Raw genomic sequence first — 16,123 nt, 5'->3', positions numbered from 1 at the left:
TGATGTCTACAACTCATGGGTAACTTTGCTGGTATTTGACATAGGTATGAAGAGAACAAAATCAAAAGTGGTAGAATGTTAATAATTAGTAAACCTTGATTGATAAAGAATAAAATAAAGTGTCTACTATATATTACTCTTTCAATTTTCTGTAGGTTTGAAATTACAGAGGTAGGTAGAAAGACTAAAGTTAAACTTTAAATTGAAAGAATTCAGAAAACAGAAAATAATTCAGGAATGCTACAATATCAGGGAAGTTCCCTGAAAACAGCCAAAGAGGATGATACAATCTAAAAAAAGAAACACCTAAGAAGAACATTAAAACAAAACAAATTATATGCCTTTAATATAAAAAGTAGAGATTCAGCAATAACCTTAGCTTCATTATATAAAGTATTATGTATTACATGTTTCACTGAAGCCTGAAACAATTCTCATGTATCAAACAGGGGGAAAAAATGAGAATGACATAGGTATTTTCTAGTCTTTGAAAAAGAAGTGAAAAAGCTTACTCAGGTAGCCAAGTAAATGAGAAAAAATGTAATGATCATTTTTCCTTTTTCTAAGGATTAAGCAAGCAATAAGCAATGTTTCCACTTATAAAATAATGTACTTATATGTGCTTCAAGTAACAGAAAGGATAATTTTATCCATACATGATTTTTACTTTATCTGTTAATTTTAGAATCTAATACTATAAGAGATGTGACCTCACTGTAATGAAACCAAAGGTTAATGAGCTCTTTTCCACATGGTTTTTTTAGTTACATTCAATGTCTTAGTCCCATTTAAGAGATACTTCCTTGAACAAAAGCTTTCAAGAATCTTAGGAGTTTAAGAAATGCTGGCTGATGGAGCCCTGATCTAAGACTGATAAGTGGAGAACAGAGACCAAGATATAAATTATGGTTCACAGATGATGATGAATATATATGTATGTAAGGAAAGTATTAATATCTAATAGCCTTAGAATCACAAATCCCAATACTGACAAGTGTAAGCTTGTGACTTCACATAAATTACATAACCCCTCAATTATAATGTTTTCATCTATAAAATGGATCTATCTTTCAGAGTAACAAGTTACGTGAGAGAGAGATTCTGTGTGTGTATGTTTCTGACTTAACGTAAGTCCCCCAAAAGTTTACAAATAGAAAAAACTTTATTCAACTGGGTGGGGAGTGTTATCCAGTTAACATCTAATATGTCAATGTAATACATTCTTCATAATTATTTTAAAATATCTTTGTAATTTACTATTTTTTTCATTTATTTGGAGTCTGAAAATATAATAATTTCTAGAATTCATCACCAAAATTTTGAATTGCATGTTCTTTGCTTGATTCTACAAATAGCTTTTGATTTTCCCTCATCTGAATTTTTTTCTTAATTAATATTAATATTCTTAAAAGAGCCTATCTGTAAGAAACTCTGGAGGAGATGAGTTACTTAATGGGAAAATAATTTAATTTAAAAGATTTAGCAATTATTGGGAATATTCCCTACAGTATAATTTGATAAAGGAAGTTTGGAGTTAAGTTTGGAGGTGAGAATTGTACTGAGTAGTCATAATTAACAACTTTATTTGGCCAAGGAGTTTGATTTTAGCACTGAGAGAGGTGAGAATTGAATTCTGAAATTTGTGAATAAACTGACTGTGTGAAGGAAGAGCAGAATGATTTGCTAAAAGAACTTAAACGGAAGGCAAGGCATTCACCAGCCTTTCAACAAAGAAAAGCAACTGCAGAATCTTAAGTGTAATTTGAGAACAGAAGCAAATTTCTCAAAGAAAAGAAAAAAATCAGAAAAGTCTCACAAAGGAAAGCATATATTTTGAAATTATAGCTATAAACTTTTCAAACACTATTATAATTATAGAAGATTACAACAGTATTATAGAAATAGTCCAAACTCCACTGACACAGAAGGACCCAGAAAAACTTAGTTCATGTGGTGGAGGGAAGACGGTTGTTGAGAAGATGGTTGTTTAATAATTAAAAATTATTAATGTTTAATTAATAATTCAGACACATAATTTAAATAATTTTCTTGAAGAATTTTTCCTAAAGCTCTTTTTTAGTTTTTCATCTCAGATGTTGCCTCAAGGTCTCTTTGAATCACTCTGCCCAGTATCATATGGGTCCCACCTAGAACTCAAGACTATTGCTCAATAATGATTACTTAATATTCTCCTTTATAATTTATATCACCCTATAAAATAAATTTATTAGCTTAATCTAACGTACTCCAAAGCCATACTCTAGATAGCTCAATTTTATTCTTCTCCATTTCCAATATCATCATAGTAATTTCAACATACAAATTTACAATGTAGACATTACCAAAATCTCATAGTAACTCATGCTTCTGTATACCATCCATCATACTTTAGCAATTTCTCATTTATTACATAAACCATTTATATGAACTTTCTAATTTTCAACCCTACTTTACTACTACAGAAAACTTCTTCACTACCCTGTTGAAAATCTAACTTAATTATAACACAACTAGTTGCTCTATTTTTTCCAGCTTCCTTTTAACCCCAATACAACTTTGAAGCTAGAATCACAATTTCAAATATATACTGATCATTTTCCTAATTTACTTCACACCATAAAGCAAACATAATGATTTCCAAGCAGAGTGGTTCTTGCTCCTAAATTGCTCAGTACAGAGGAAGAAAACAATTTAATTTTGCAGATTTGTCATTAAGAAGTTATGTATTCTAGTTTCAATATTTTCAATTTTACATTGAATCCCATTACATAAGCTTTTCCATTCCCATTGCTTGCCAATGAAATAAAATAAATCAAAGATATGAGTCATGAACCTGCTTCTTTCCCATTCTCCATAATGCTACATACACTAGGTTTGTCAAGATTATACATTTTAGAATAATAATTCCTTGGCCTACCCCCATATAATCAGAAAGCATTGATATGGGGCCCATAAATCTGCTGCATGCTTTTTATCTGCCTCTAAATCTTCACCTGTGCTTTCTTTGCCAATAACCCAGCTCCTTCCTTGATCCATTAACTAAATTTTTATTAGTAATATCTTTTTCTCTTCTAATTCTAAAACATTTAACATTTAAATGTATGTTACTATAAAGGCTATAGTAAATAGAAATGAAATAAAGGTTTTATAAGCTAGCTATTATTAAAAAATTCAGGGTCTATATTGAAAAACAAATTTAGCAACAGAATAATCTAGTAAAATAATACCCAAAACATGTACAATTTAACACTATGTTATGGACTATGTTTTCACAATACATACAATTATATGTCACTGTGAAATAAGTATTTGAATAATAAAATCCTTCTAGATTACAGTAACGAAAATACTAACAACAGGAAAACAATATATTTATTTTCTAAACCTTGGTTAAATTTATTTTTTCCACATTAACATTTAATTTTGGAAGCAAATAAATGATTTTTCCAAAATACAAACACAGAGACACAAACACCTTTTTTTAATGAAAACTAAACTGTTATAACAAAATACCTATTACAGTGGTATTTTTGTCTGAGTAGAAACCTTACAGCATCCCTAAGGCATATAAGCCCTATCTATATGTGCTAGTCCAATTCTAACAACAGTGCTATATATCCATTTAGGCACTGTTCCTCAAATTTGATACTTAGTATCATCTGAAGTTCTGTTTTTCAAAATATTTTTCTTCACTATCTTATCTATTGACTTCTAGTCATGCTATAATATACATTATTAGCTTGTTATAATGTCCTTCTTGAAAATTTCAGAACACTGAAATTTCCCTTCTGCAAGTTAGTTTGTGTAAAACTGACTATTTTCAATTACCAGTTACTAATAACTTGAGTCTCCCCTGGAGTTCAAAATGACTTAAAAGCCCCAAAATGATTTAAAGGTCTACACTAAACATATAGTGTAGAGAGTCATGGCACAACATAAAAACGAGTTTGTTCCTGAAGAATAAAAATTTAAAAAGTGTTTGTTCCTAAAAAGAAAAAGTATTCAGCCAAGAAGAAAGGCAAACTACACTGTCCTTAAACATTAATAAGAAGAAATATCTAGTTCAAAAGCTTTTTAAAAATATATATTTGGGCCCAAATGATTTCTCTGGAGGATTCTATCAAGCAATCGAAGAAAATAACACTAATTTCACATAATATTTTCCAAAAAGTAAAGAGAAGGGAACATTCCTCAGTTCACTTTATGAGGTTAGAATTATCCTGATACCAAAACTAAATAACAACATAAAAAAGTGAAAATTACAGATCCATCTTTATTCTAACCTAAGATACAAAAGTCTTCAACAAAATACTAGCAAATAAAATCTAGCAATGCATAAAAGAATAATATTCCACAAACTTCTGTATAAAAAACTGGTTCAACATTTGAAAGTCAATCAACATAATCTACTACCCCAACAATGCTAATGAACAAAGTTATATTAACTGACATCAAAAAGAATGATAAGAAAATAAAACATCAATTTTTGATAAAAATTCTCAGCAAAATAGGTATAAAGAAGAATTTACTTGATAAAGACCATCCAGAAAAAAATGTCTGTAGCTAGTAACTTAATGATAAAAGACTAAATGCTTCCTCCCAAAGATTGCATCAAAATTTAAAATAAAAAATTATAAGGCTTTTAGGAAAAAACATAGGAGAAAATATCTGGTACCTAGGACAAGGCAAAGACTTCTGCAATTTGGTAACTAAAGCAAGAATATAATCTGATAAACTGAACTTCACCAAAATTAATACCTACAAAAACAAAAACAAAAAACAACAAAAAAAAAAACCTTGTGCTGAAAATAAAAACAGGAGTAATAATAGCATGGGGGAAAATATTTGAAAACCACATTTCTGACAAAGGAATAGTAACTAAATATATAAAGAACTCAAACTCAGCAGACAAAGATAGGGGTAGGAATACAATTAGAAATAGACAAAACACATGAACAGATATTTCAACAAAGAGGATTCACAAATGACAAATAAGCACACAAAAACATGTTCAACAAGATTAATAAACATAGGAAAAGACTCAACACCATTATCTATGAAGTGAATTTTCATAGTGGTTTTATAGTTTGTGTATTTTTTACCCAAAATGCTTAGGACATAGTATCCAAAGTTGCTTTGGTAGTGTACTGGGTTTCAGGTTTTGAAATGTTTGCATGAATATATATTGAGATATATAGGGACAGGACTAAAGCCTAACTATGAAACTCATTTACATTTCATGTATACTTTATATACATAGTCTAAAGCCCAAAAGTGCAAAAAACCCAGATGTCCTTCAACAGATGGATAGTTAAATGAACTATAGAATATTCACACCATTAACTACTACTGAATACTTAAACGAACCAATGTTGATAAATGCCACAATTTGGAGAGATTTTGAGGTAATTATACAAGTAAAAAAGTTAAACCCAAAAGGTCAAACAATATATGATTCCATTTTCATAACATTCTTGAAATAAAATTAAAGAAATGGAAAATGGATGATTGTTAGGGTGAAATTCAAAGGAGAGAATGGAACAGGAGGAAGTGCGTTTGGCTATAAAGAACAAGAAAGTTATTCTTATGATGTTATAAGTGTTCTATATTTGACTTATCAATGCTAATACCTGCTTGTGATGGTACATCTCAGATTTATAAGAAGCTATCATTGGAGAAAACTAGAAAAGATATATAGAATATCTCTGTATTATTTCTTACTAGTACATGTGATCCTACAATTATCTCAAAATAAGTATTGAAAAAGTATTTGTTGCATATATATCATATTTATACTTGCCCAAAATTTTCTTCAGTGTATACATACTAAAAAATATTTAATTAATTTCAATTTATATATTTCTACAGTCTAGGGAAAAAATGCTGATCACCAGAGACATCAAAAAGTAAATGGATTTCCCTCAGGAAAAAAAAAAGAGTATCCTCTATAAAATTGTTAAAATAGAGTATATTTAAGGGAGCTACTTCATTGACCACAGATATAATGAGGCAATCTACAAGACAACATGTAGGAATTAAAGATAACGTATCAATTTTAGTGACTGTATACATAACTATGCAATAAATATTTTATATGCCCATAATAAAGAAATATTAGCCTATCAAAGTCATTTTCTAGAACATACTAGAATGCACACTGCTACATTTCACAATGATGAACAATTTTTTAATTCTCTTATACATATTACTCATAAAATACAATTCTAAACCTGAGTTAGTAGTTTTAAGAATTTTAAATATGTAAATTACCTGCAAACAGAACACTGCCGCTGAGGCTGTAGAGCAGTGAATATAACAATCATAGAATAGTTTTGAGGTGGTGCCTTTATAAATTTTCGGAATTTATAACCATTCATTCGGAAGACTGAACGCCTAGAACTCCATTCCATCAGCTGTTCTACTTTTTCAGCCAAAAGATTCTGTAATTAAACACAGGAATTTAAATTTACACAGGGTTACAATTCTTCAGTTTAGAACATAAACAGATTACACTGAGAATATCTTTTATTATAAATTACTTTCTGTTCAGAGTCCTTCTCTTGGTGAATATACTGTTAACTGACCAGATTGCATAAAATATTTCATTTTACTTTTCCTAATGACTTCAAAAGACTATTTTAAAAAGATACTAAAAGTAAAACAATTCAATTTCTGCTTCCATAACGATGCCATAGATATACATTTTCCTAATTCCCTACTAAACAGAGCTAAAAACCCTGTTAATTATGTATAAAACAAACATAAGAAGATTGTGAAAGGTAGAGAGAAGGCAGCTTGGCCTGAAGAATGAGGAGTTCCTTAGGTTCTTTTGGTCTCATAATTTCCAGACCAGATGTTAGAGAAGTCAACAATACTAAAATGTGAATGGATACAGACCAAAACACACACACACACACACACACACACACACACAAAAAAAAAAAAAAAAAAAAAAACCTCACGTAAAGCTTGCTCTGCTCTCTCTACCCAAAGACAAGGAAAAGAGCAGCCTAGGAAGATAAAAATAATAACTCCTGTAATCCAGCCAAACACCACAAAAAAATAAATTAATAACAATTGTGGTCTCTTTACCACCCTCACTAGCAAAGTCTAAAAGGGAAGCCTCCATTTGACTATAAATTTTTCTTCAAAATATTTGCATACAATTGCATAGGAAAAATCTCAATAAACACAAAGCTAAAACTGCACAAAATACAGTACTGATTATATATGGTCAAAAACAAGAAAAATTAATCTACTGTGATAAAAGTCAGAATACTGAATAACATGGTCCTGGCAGAGAGGCTGGGAGTAATATAATTCTATAGGTTGGGGTACTAATCACTTCCTGTTCAGATGGGGTCAAAGGGAGGAGGTAGCACTCTAGCTTCTATAGAGAAGGCTCTTGTCTTTTGATCATTCATTTTACCTGAAAAAGTCTAAGAAAGAATTCTACAGTATTGTATCTGTATAAGAAAAATTCTCTGCCCTTGCAAAACCATGCAAATACTAGTGATCAGGAGAAATGCTTAAATTTCACTGTTTAAGCATGCTCTACTACAGAATTCAGGAAAAATGCAATCTCTTTCTCTTCTCCTCTCAGTGAGGATGGTTCCCTCATGAATCATTTAGAAACTGGGCATGAATATAAGGAAAGAAAAGAAAAGACAGACATCTTAGTGCTATGTACCCACCCAAGCAAAGGAAAAAGACAAATCAAAAGGAATAGGAGGGCAAAGAGGAGGAAAAATAATCTGGCAAAAGAGCAGAGTACTCAAATTAGTAATTTTGTAGAAATGGAACATTCAGATAAGCATACAATGGCATACTAACTGCATGAAAAAGAAAAATTATGGCTAATTACTAGGGTGATTATTAAGTTTTTTAAATGACATAGTTTTTTAAAGGCAAGAAGAAAAATTGATCCTAAAGTCAAAACAAACTAATTACTTAGATTTAGTTATATTTAACTGTCAAAGAGTGTTAATTCTGCCTGTAAACATACTATATTTTCAAAGTAAAATAATCCTCTTAATACAGTAAAATAAAAGTTATTTTAGAAGACATTGTTCTTTCTCATTAATATACCCCCAAATGAGAACTACATAAAAGAATTTTTACTAACTGTTCTTAGTTTTATATCTGAGGAAAAATGCAAGGGTAATTTCCATATTAAGGATAATTTACAGAAAACAGGTATATATTTAATAAGATTTGCTATTAAAAATATAAGTATTATATCACTGTTCTTTACTATAATTCAGCAAGCCAATATCATTAGGTAACTTCATATTTTAGGGTTTTTTTTTTGTTTTTTTTTTGGTACCAGGGAGTAAACCCTGGAGTACTTAACTACTGAGCCCCATCCCCAGCCCAATTTTTTTCATATTTTAAATATATAGGAATTGTGACCACTGATGCAAAGACAGACTCTCCAGACTAGAAATTGAGCAGGGTCATCCATCAATAGAGGGAGAGGGAACTGATGTTAAGAAATAATCTAGTTCTGTAAAGGTAAAATTTCTAAGCTGTTTCTAAGCCACAAAGCCTGAGTTAAAGTGTAAAAGACCGGGCATTGTAAAGTTCCCAAGCTGCAGGGCTTTAGTTAAAAAGTGAAGGACTAGGTATTGTTAAAATTCCTCTGCTACCCCCAGAACCTGTAATCCCTGTAGCTGTTAGGACAATACTGGAACTGCCCAGTAAATATTTCTACTGACTCCCTGGTTGTCTAATAACCTGGGATTCTGTGTAGTTTGTCACGTAGTTATTTAGGCCCTAAAACCAATCAGTTTGAATGTGTACCCCGCTTAGGAGTGATCAATCACTCCTGCCCAGCCTGTTCCCGCCAATGAATGTACTAATCATGTCTCAGATTTGTTGTTCAATTTTCCCGCGCCTCATGATGATTTGTTCTGATGTATGCAAAGCCCTCCGCCCTCCCCAAAAAGTGTACTTAAGCTCTGCTTGACCTCTGCTCTCGGCTCTGGGCCGCTCTCCCTTCCTGAGTGTGACCCTTGGGCCTCAGCACGCTGAATTAGATTCCAATAAACTCCCTCCTGCCTGTTGCATGAAGCCAGTCTCTTGTGGTCTCTTCCTCCGACGCTTTGCCAGACCCTTACAGTTCCTAAACTATTTTAGTATAGTTTTCTCATTAAACATACTCACACACACATCACTCTGAACTCCCATAATAATCTAACACACTCACACCATTCCAAATTCTTACAATAATCTACACATACCACTCTGAATACCTACAATAATATGTTTAAAAAATACATAATTTCACCAATATGTGTCTACCAAAACATAAAATAGCTATACTGGCTCAAAGATTTTACTCACAAGTTATCAAAGAAGCCAACCATAATTTCATGAGGGCTAGAAGAAACAATATCCTGAATTAGAGCTATCTCTTATGGCAAAATAGTCAACATGAGCTTCATGTTGTCAATTACATTCCAAGGGATGGTGTGGAGCAGCCTGGGTGAAAGATGCAACAGTAATGATTTTATGTCCTAGCGGAAGAACTTAATAATTAGGAAACCCAAATCTTTTAAAAGGACTGCTAGTAAACATAACAGACCACCTTGAAGGAAAAAATTATCTCCATTTTCCTGGGCAGGAAGCAAATCCACCCTCTAGCTAAGAAAGGCAATATCTCCATCTATCCAGGGTTTGCAAAACAATAGTCTAACAAAAAACATGTAAATGCTTGTACTCAAGAGAATCTGCAGAAACAGGAGAGATCCATGGAGAATTGTCTCCCAACAGTATTGAAGAGGATTTCTTTAGAACACATAATTTGAAAACATAACCTTAAAAAAAAACTAAGTCAAACACTAAGTATAGGTTATTCTGCTATGTATGCTTAATAATAATATGGAAATATACACAAAATTTTTCAAAACCAACTAACCTTGAGTGGTAGAGGTAAGTAAATAATTTTGACTTTCATAATTGGCTTCTAAGACAACACTGTATTTGTTTAAGAAAAGATTGCAAGCACTGTGCTCTAACTTTAGGGTACATAATCATGTTTAATATCAAAAATCTGTGTAAAATGTAACTTTTACACAATTATGTCTTGAAAATAAAAGAATGTCTTGAAAAGAATTATGTCTTGAAAAGAAGTCCAATTACATTGTTTTCCTATTACAGATAATCTAGAAAATATATATATTTTTAAAATGTCCATCTGGGCTGGGGAGGTGGCTCAAGCGGTAAGTGCTCGCCTGGCATTCGCAGGACACTAGGTTCGATCCTCAGCATCACATCAAAATAAACATGTTGTGTCCACCGAAAACTGAAAAATAAATATTAAAAAAATTCTCTCTGAATAAAAGGTCCATCATCATGCACTGTCCAACAGATCCAATATTAATATTTTTGAATACTCAGTGCTGCCAAAAAACATTATTAGTGTGAGATTTCAATGCTATCTGTAATGTATTAATATATTACAATGCCCCTTATTCATTCCCATTTTTTTCTTTCTTGCGTACATGCATGTATACACCTCAATCTTAATAAGTGAAAATGGTATCTCAATGTTTTAATTAGCAGTGTTTTCTGGCAAAACTGAATATTTTCCAAATTTCTTCATGTAGACTCAATTATCCCAGGTCTTCTATCATTAATTACTTACAAATGTAATTAAAATCAACTTGTTCAAGAGAAATGATAAAAATACATGAAAACCTTTCCAGATTAACTAGAAAGAAAACAATAACAGGATAAAATTTTTTCTCTTCTAAATCTTCTTCTTTTTGCTTATAGGTGAAACAAGGAAAAACACAGAGTAAAATACATGAGAAAACTGTGTGTGTGTGTGTGTGTGTGTGTGTGTGTGTGATGTTTATACATATAAGCAATATTTATAAATATTAAAATATATATGGCAAACTATAACTACAATGAGATATCAATATATACCTATTAGAATATCCAGGAAAAAATAGTCAAAATAAATAAATAGATTTAAAATACATATAATTATATGATTTGAATTATTTCTGTTTAAAAAGAAAAATTTCAGTTCTTTAAAAAAAAATCTATGTTCTAGCACCACAATGAATATCAAATAATTGTACATTAGGAAGTAAAATCTCATTTCAAATCTCTCTTATTATTCTCGTTGCCTATTCAAACAAGTTTTTCTCTTAATCTCACTATATATACACCAGATGAGAATATCACAGAAATTCACACAAAAATTTCCTGTGAATTTTAAGTATCTTCCAAAACATAGCATCTCAGGAAATGAAGTATTCTATCTCATGAACTTGGAGGTATAACCATGACTATGCAATTGTTCAAACTCAGAAATATATAAGACGAAAATAAATTTTATTGTACATAGGATCTTTTTTTTTTTAAAAAAAAAAAGATTAACCAGAACTGGAGTGGGGTTTACCAAGATGAAATATAAGCCTTCACAAATGATTCTGACTGTATTGTACAGAGGCTGGTATTGTAGCTCAGTGGCAGAGCACTTGGCTATCCTCAGCACAACTTAAAAAAATAAATAAAATAAAGGTATTGTGTCCATCCACAACTAAAAAAAAAAAATAATTAATTAAAAGAACTGTACACAGAAACATACTTAAAGCTATTTGGTTCCTTGCAGGGGTATGGATTTACATATCTATCATTCCATGAGTACAGAGTTGAATAAGTAAATGCCAGATAAGGAGTGCCAGATTTATCACTATCAGAAAAGAATTCACAAATAAAGAAGGTGAAGATAAATCCTGCATTTTGGATAGGTGTTGGAAGAATCTATATCAATTGTGGCTTTTAAAATAGAAATATGAATATCTATATTTTACAAACAAATACAGAAATAAGTATCAACTTGCATGGGTAAACAAATTTGTATACATCTATTTCCTAGCTCATTTTGCTGACAGAGCTGAGGAACACTGGCACACGGACAACACACCTAACATTAAGACCTTGGTTTCTAAACACCATTCTTCATTAAAAGGAACCAAGTGGATTAGACAAAATGGAATAAAGGGAATGGAAAGGGAAAGGAATAGGAAAGCCAGTGGAATGAATCTGACATAAATTTCATATATATATGAGTGCACTACAGTGAATCTCCACATCATGTACAACCACAAGACTGGGATCCTAATTAGAATGAAAGATGTACTCCATATTTGTATAAATACTGTCATATATAACTAAAAAGAGCAAATTTTTAATAAGGGACTTGGGTTTTCTCTGAAGACATGGTCGATTAAAAGGCTGAAGCAGAGAAAACTGACAGAAGATTAGAATTTATGGTAGCTTCTTATGGTAACAGAAACTAAATAAGTGTTCAAAAAAGGCAAGTCAAGGGCCTAAAAACCAGTATTAAAAAATCCCGTTAAGGTAATCTTCCTACCTTGGTCTCCCTCCCAACCCCATTTTGAGTCACCCCCTTTATATCAGAGAAGAAATTCGGCATTTGTTTTTTTGGGGACTGGCTAACTTCACTTAGCATAATCTTCTCTAAAGCTATCTATTTCCTTGAACATGCCATGATCTTATTCTTTTTATTGCTGAGTAATATTCCATTGTGTATAAATGACATTTTTTTTATCCATTCATCCACTGAAGGACATCTAGGTTGGCTCCAGAGTTTAGCTATTGTGAATTGTGCTGCTATAAACACTGATGTGGCTGTGTCCCTATAGTATGCTGTTTTTAGGTCCTTGGGTATAGTCCAAGAAGAGGAATAAGGTGTATTAAGAATTGTAATGCAATATTAATAATAATAATAATAATAGAACTCATGTATAATGGCATAATTTGGAGTGAACATACTTTACATACAGAGTTACGAAAAATGATGTTGTGAATGAATAATTATGATTGTAATGCATTCCACTATTGTCATGTATGTAAGAAATAAATAAACAAACAAATAAATTAAGAGAAAAAAAGTCCTCAGACAGGGAGAAAAATCCCAATAACTAAAGCAGGAGAATTTTGAGAATAAAAGAAATGACAAAAAGCATTAAAATTCTAAACCACAGAATAAAAAAAGTATCCACAAGTCTAACCTACATTGATAAATAACTACATGAGTACAAAACTGGGAATAAGAAGAAGAATTACAAACAGTCAATGTAGAAGCAACAAAGAAAGCAGAATATCATCATAACTCCACAATAATACCTACCAAAAGATTTTAAGTTTAGGTAAAATTTTGAGGAGAAAATGAATACTTACATAGTTCCCAACTATTTTCCCCAAGACGTTCATTAATAATGAAGTTTTAAGTAGTACTGAAATGGTGGAGAAACCCAGTAAACACTACTTTATCCAAATAATCAGTCTTAACAATACCAGTAGTAAGACCTATCAACCTCATGCACTCTCCACATGATCTACTAGTAAGAACAGATTACCTGGGTAGAGTTATTTCCCAAAATGTATAACTTCAATCTAATCACAAGAAAATATTAAAGAAACCCAAATGCAGTGACATTATATAAAATAACTGATGAATCTTCTTTGAAGGAGCCAAATTCCTGAAAAAGGAGAAAGTAAACACTGAGGAACTTTCATAGATTAGAGAAGACTAAGATTACATGGCAACTATTGCAATGTGGTACCCTTGCTTGGGTCCTTGAACAGGAGAATTATATTAGTGGAAAACTAGTAAAACTGAAATGTGGACTAAATGTTAGTTAATAATGAACTAATGTTGATTATTTTTTTTACTTTATTTTCTCCAAAAATTTTATTGATGCATTATATTTTATAAAATGGTGAGATTTACTGTTACATATTAGTATATATACACAATACTTATTTTTAACTACTATGCACATTGTTAAGCTTGGGAAAAGTTCAATAAAAGGCAGCTAGGTGCTCTGTAACACTTTTCTGAGTCTAAAATTATTTCATAATGTAAAAGGAAGGCATGCAATATAAAACCACATTATTTGCATAAACATTTTAATATGCAAAAACTTGACTACTGGTTTTTCTGTGTTGGGATGAAAACTTCTGTGCTATAAATTCAGATTGAGTATTATAGTTTAGTGTTGCTTTAAAATAGAAAATTTTAAAACTATAGAATTACTTTGAAGTTTCCCAAATAGTATGAAGATTAGAAAAAAAGAAATCCATCAGGAAAAATTCTTACTTCAACAGATCTTGATAGACTTTTTGGGAAATCATCAGAATGATTCTTAATGCATGCTCTGAAATAATGGAAGCACAGTTCCAAGAGTGTGTATTTACATGAGAAGTAATCAGCATTACCTAACTTAAAAAATAATAATTACTGTGTACCAGTCATAGAATGAGAACCTAAGTCCAAGAGTAAATATGGCTTAGTCCCTACCCTCAATGATTTTATATTTCTCAAAATTTAATAGTGATTAAGTTCTCAAATTTTAAGAGATACACCTCTTTAGAAGGTACACTGATTTTAAAGCCCCAACTTCCCTAAAAGGTATAAAAGGTTGCGGAAACAGAACACAAAAACGAAGAAAAAAGATACCAGGCAGCCTGAAGACCAAGAGAACAATTAGAGCCTGCCTTGTTTGAAAACTTTTAGTAGCTGCAAGCTGATACAATAAAAGCTACCTGACATATAAAAATCAAGATCACCACCTGGTCCTAACCTCTGTTCCCTCATCCTCCACCTATACCACTTCTCCTAGTGTGTAATGGATTGGGAGTTGAAATCAGAATTTTTCTTAATCAGTCCCTTGAATAACTGTCATAAAGTTAGAGTTGAGAAGCTATAGCTTTAATGGATCTCAAAAAAAAAATGGCATTATTTTTACTGACCGAGCTTAGTACTACCTACACAAAAAAAATGTCCACCTCACTTCTCTACTAATACTATTCCCAATGTAAATTTATTGTTGGCCTAAATGACTCACAAACTGAAATATCATACATTCAAAGATCCTTTCATAAAATGCCTTACAGACAGGCTGTCATTCCCTCCTCTACAGAAATCTCCATTGGGCCACCTACCACACTGTGTCATAACTTAACTGTAGGGCTGCAAGAGTCACCTTTTGTCTTCTTTGTAGTTCTAGATTTTTTTTAAGTCCATAGGACATAATGGATATCAAAGTAGTGTGTGACTAAATTAGGAGTTCCACTCTCCTTAAATTTTCTTAGAAACTAGGGTCTGGGAATGTAGCTCAGTAATAGAGTGTGTGCTTAGCATGCAGCAAGGTCCTGGGTTTGATTCCCAGCACAACCAACAAAAGAAAGAGAAAGAATGAAATATTAGAAGTACAAGTTGCAGGAGTATTTCTAAATCCTACCTACAACAACAATATAAACATAGAGGAGGGTAAAACATTTCTTTAATTGAGGTTGGCAGTTTTAAGACATGAGATTTTTTTATTTATTAAGTAAAATTGATATTCTAAATATATATAATTTGAAAATTTCTAGGAGTAAATACTATATAAAAATATATCAATATGTATAAACTTCTGAAATATAAATCAGTCACTAGTAAAAAACTGAAAAAGAATAAGACCTGTACTTTTTTGGAGTATTCATTTATTCCTATACTATAGATTATCTATTTTTATTTCACTTTCTACCCAGAAAGAGAATAATAATCAGTTTCTATACATCTTGCCTCAAGATCTTTTCCCTGTTTTAAAGCTGCAGTCCATTAGTCTGATGTATCTTTGACTAAACACTTTTGAATTGTCTCAAATGGTTCATACTAGAAATATACAATGAAATAGTAGGAGTACAACGATGTTAACTACATAAATGTCCTTTTAAACAAAGGGACAAATAAAACCTACCTAAGTCAAATTAAAATTTTTCCCTTACTACTTCACTAATGTCAACATATTGTTATTGATAGACAATGACAATTCTATATTTTCAATGCACATGAGGACCAACCTGAAAGTGGCAATTCTAATCCAAGGAACTTGTTTCATGTATAAACTGTTACATACCAAATATTAATTGACAAATTATTTTCCCATGACCCAAGCAATTTACAAATTTGTAAAAGCATGATTTTAACAAAATCTGATAAAAACCTAAGCATCTGTTGAATGGGTAGACAAAATATTGTATACCACACAATGGAAGACTGTTGGGAATTTAAAAAACAAAAACAAAATTC

At 31.4% G+C, this 16,123-nt stretch overlaps 1 pseudogene; it reads right to left on the bottom strand.

The window, feature by feature from the left end:
• Nucleotides 1-16,123, bottom strand: part of LOC144370417 (sodium/calcium exchanger 1-like) — a 141,638-nt pseudogene that overhangs the window by 79,106 nt on the left and 46,409 nt on the right.

The sequence above is a fragment of the Ictidomys tridecemlineatus genome, chromosome 14, assembly GCF_052094955.1.
Source record: "Ictidomys tridecemlineatus isolate mIctTri1 chromosome 14, mIctTri1.hap1, whole genome shotgun sequence".
Taxonomy (NCBI): Eukaryota; Metazoa; Chordata; class Mammalia; order Rodentia; family Sciuridae; genus Ictidomys; species Ictidomys tridecemlineatus.
The sequence above is the reverse complement of the archived record's forward strand: the minus strand, read 5'-3'. Positions and strand labels throughout refer to the sequence as shown.